The 3,796-nt window shown below is 36.9% G+C and overlaps 1 pseudogene; it reads right to left on the bottom strand.

Moving 5' to 3' along the window:
• Positions 1-2,564: 2,564 nt before the first annotated feature.
• Positions 2,565-3,512, bottom strand: LOC125351052 (annotated as a pseudogene).
• Between the last annotated feature and the right edge of the window lie 284 nt (positions 3,513-3,796).

Raw genomic sequence — 3,796 nt, 5'->3', positions numbered from 1 at the left:
TATGCAAATCTGAATAAAGCAGTATCCTTAGTATCATTGATTCACTAATTAAAATCAAAGTGTCACAGCACCATAAGCTGGCAATAACATGTGTAAATGTGTATACATATGTGTGTATGTATGTATGTATTCTGTGGATTTCTGTAAATATGAATGTTCTTTTTTTTAATTTAAACAACTCACTTGAAGAAAAGGACTTCATGATGAGGAAAAACATGTTGTTGTTTTTTTGAAAGAATGGGATTTTCAGAACCTTTGTTTGCTATGTTCCTATAGTACAAGTGATCCAAACTTGCAGCCCTGCTCTCCTTTTTTTTTTTTAACTAGGCAGAGATCTCTCTACCCACCTTTGTGTAAGTCTGAGTGGAGATGACTTACATTAGGATCCCCTCATTGCAAGATCAAATGTGTGTTTCCTTTGTGGAGATATAGTTTCACACTTTTCTCTTTGGGTGGCTTAGAACCATTATCCTCTAGTCCTTAGTCTCTCAAGTAGCAAGAATTTCAGTCATGAGCCACTTGTGAGTAGCTTTAGGTAACCCTTCTCTCCAGAATTTAGCCAGATAGCTATTGGGGGTCCTCACTATTTTTTCAACTCAAGATGTAACATTGAATTCAAATGTTGTACTTCATTAAAGTAAGATTAACCAAAGAAATTGAAGATGCATCTTCATAACAAAATGGTTGATTTTCATTTTGATGGCCACATGATTTCACTTCCAAACACCATAACCTTTAGAGATTAATTTTTATTTATTTTATTTATGTGGTACTGAAGAATTGAACTGAGGACCTCATGCATGCTAGGGAAGCACTCTACTAACTTACCTAACCAGCTCCAAAGATTACTATTTCTATACAAATCTTTTTAAATTAAAAAGCCTTTTTTCCTTGAGTAAAGTCAAGATGGAAATCCAGTTGGAACATACAATTTACTTACAATGGACATTGTTGTTTAACATCAGATTAATTTCTAAAATTTTCTAATGTGCCTGAAAATTTAAAATTATGCTTTAATATTGAGGATTTTTTCAGCTACATTTATATATACAAACTTTTCCTCCTTAGATTGATGAGAATTTTAAAAATTGTGACTGAAAATTTTCTTTAAGCTGGTATATGTTAGTACCCACTATTTTTTTTCCTGCAAACTCTTCACTCTGCTTTATTGTGATGCACCCATGGTACAGAACCTCTCCCCACTTGAAAGGGAAGCTTACATTTCCTTGGGGGAGCACCTTCATGTTGGTTTCTGTTGCCACTTTGAAGAAAGTAAATGATTTCCAAAGAACATTTGAGATTCCAAGGGTTAAGATTCAGGTCGCCTTTTGGAGTGTTTGGCCGATGCTGGAAGATCCATGTGTACCATTTCCACAGGGTGGGGGAGGATCAGAAGTCTTCATGGCCTGCTTGGCCCAGTCACTCATTTTCATATACAACGTTTCATATAAAAAATGTCACTACTTTTCCTCTATCCATAAACAGTTGCTGTTTGAAGAGACACATGTACATTCTCACAGCTAAGTTTGAAACCAACCAAGAAGCACAGCATCACCAACAAGACAAGTGAACATTTGCTGCCCTCACCTGCTAAGACAATGAAGTACTCAAATAGCAAAAGACTGATGAAGCGCAAGCAAAATCCTCAAACCAACAGCAATGGACATGGCATTCTCATTACACCCAGTCAAGAATCAGGCAACAACCAGAAAAATGTATTGGTAATATTTATATTTTAAAGTTTCCCATTGATACATGAGGTATGGATTACAACTTATTTACAATAAGTGATTTCAAAAAAAAATAGTAGAGGAGGGAGGGGCTGAGAAAAACACAGGGAATGGGGGGGGGAGGGGAAAAGGAATGGGAAAAAGAAAAGCTTTATGCACAGACATCATAATACGGGATGTTCGGTTTTGAGAGAGTTTACTGCTGCAACTGTAAACCAGAAGCAGAAGACATTAACAGCTAGATCTAAGTCTTCTCATCTTTCTCTCAAGATGCACCATCCCTCTTTCAGGTTTGCAAAATTAAATATAGAGGAATATAAAATGCATTGCCAATATACCTATTACAAAAAATCCTTTATGGCTCATTTCTTAACTCCACTTGAGAAGCAGCTGAGCCAGTATACAAAAATAAAAATATTCATGTGCAAATAAAACATCACTGATCATGTCTGGTGCCACCTTTCTTTTTTTCCTACAGATGACTTGTCATTTTGTGGTAACATGGTAACAGCATCAAAAGAACACGTCTTCACTTCCTGGGCTAAGCCAATGCAGCCAATTAAAGGAGGGGGACAGGAAAAAGAAAAACCCTGGAACATGAAAAAAAAAATGCCAATAACACCCAAACAACCACCTATCCCTTGCTTACTTGCCCACCACAATACCCACTATTTTCAAGTATAGTTGAACAAAAATCTTTACTTTAGTCCTAATTAAACTAAAATATTTTCATGTTTTAATAAGTTACTATCTGGTTGCATACTGGACTTTTGTACTTTCTCAGTATTTGTCAGTTTTTAAACTGAAATCACTTTTCGAAGAATAATGTTTATTTCAGAATGTCAAAAACCTATTATTCATTATTCTTCTTATAACATTTGTTACTTCTTTATTTCTAAGACTATAAATGTAAGGATTTAACAGAGGAATTATTAAGAGTATAAAAAACAGCAACAGCTATGTCTTTATCCCCTCATGAATTGAATTTGGGTGAATATACACAAAAAGCAGAGAGCCATAGAACATGGACACAGAGAGGAAGTCGGATGCACAGGTAGATAAAGCTTTGCTTCTTCCCCCCTTGGATTTCATTGTTAATATAGTGAAAAGAATACAGAAATATAATATTGGGACTATAGTAATAGTAAAAATTTGAATTAACCCTGACAAGATTAGTACCATTAAATCATTAATATAAGGATCAACAAAGGAGAGTGTATATAAGGGAAGAATGTCACAAAAATAGTGATTGATTTGATTTGGTCCACAGAAAGTTAACCTAAACAATAACCCTACTTGAACAATGGAATGCAGGTGTCCAATTATGTAGGCTCCCATGTTCATGAGAATGCAGTTTCTTGTTGTGGTACTGTAAAGGGCTACAAATGGCCACATAGCAGTCATAGGCCATTGCTGTCAGAAGGAAGCAGTCTGTAGTTCCAGCAAAACAACAACAATAACAAAAAAAAAACCCACAAAAAGCTGTGCCATACATTCATAGAGAGATATTGTTCTGTCCAAAGAAAAGAAGTTCTCTAACATTTTAGGGGTAATGGCAGAGGAGCAGCAGGAATCCATGAGAGACAGGTTTCCCAGAAAGATGTACTTTGGTGTGTGAAGACGTCGTTCCATGTAAATCAATGCCACCAAACCAAGATTCCTCACCATGTTGACCAGATAGATGACCAGGAATACCACAAACAGCAGGACCTTCAGCTCCAGATGATCTGTGAATCCTATGAGTATGAACTCAGTTGTGGAAGCGTCGTTGTCCTCAGTCATCCTTGTCTCTTCTGTGAGATAAGATTTAAAAGAGCTATGATTCTGGGCTGGGGATATGGCCTAGTGGCTAGAGTGCCTGCCTCATATACATGAGGCCCTGGGTTTGATTCCCCAGCACCACATATACAGAAAATGGCCAGAAGTGGCGCTGTGGCTCAAGTGGCAGAGTGCTAGCTAGCTTTGAGCAAAAAGAAGCCAGGGCCAGTGCTCAGGCCCTGAGTCCAAGCCCCAGGACTGGCCAAAAAAAAGTGCTATGATTCTATTTAAGAGTATATAGTTTTTCT

Source organism: Perognathus longimembris, chromosome 5, assembly GCF_023159225.1.
Source record: "Perognathus longimembris pacificus isolate PPM17 chromosome 5, ASM2315922v1, whole genome shotgun sequence".
Lineage (NCBI taxonomy): Eukaryota > Metazoa > Chordata > Mammalia > Rodentia > Heteromyidae > Perognathus > Perognathus longimembris.
Note: the sequence above shows the minus strand (reverse complement) of the source record. Positions and strands in the feature narration are given on the sequence as shown.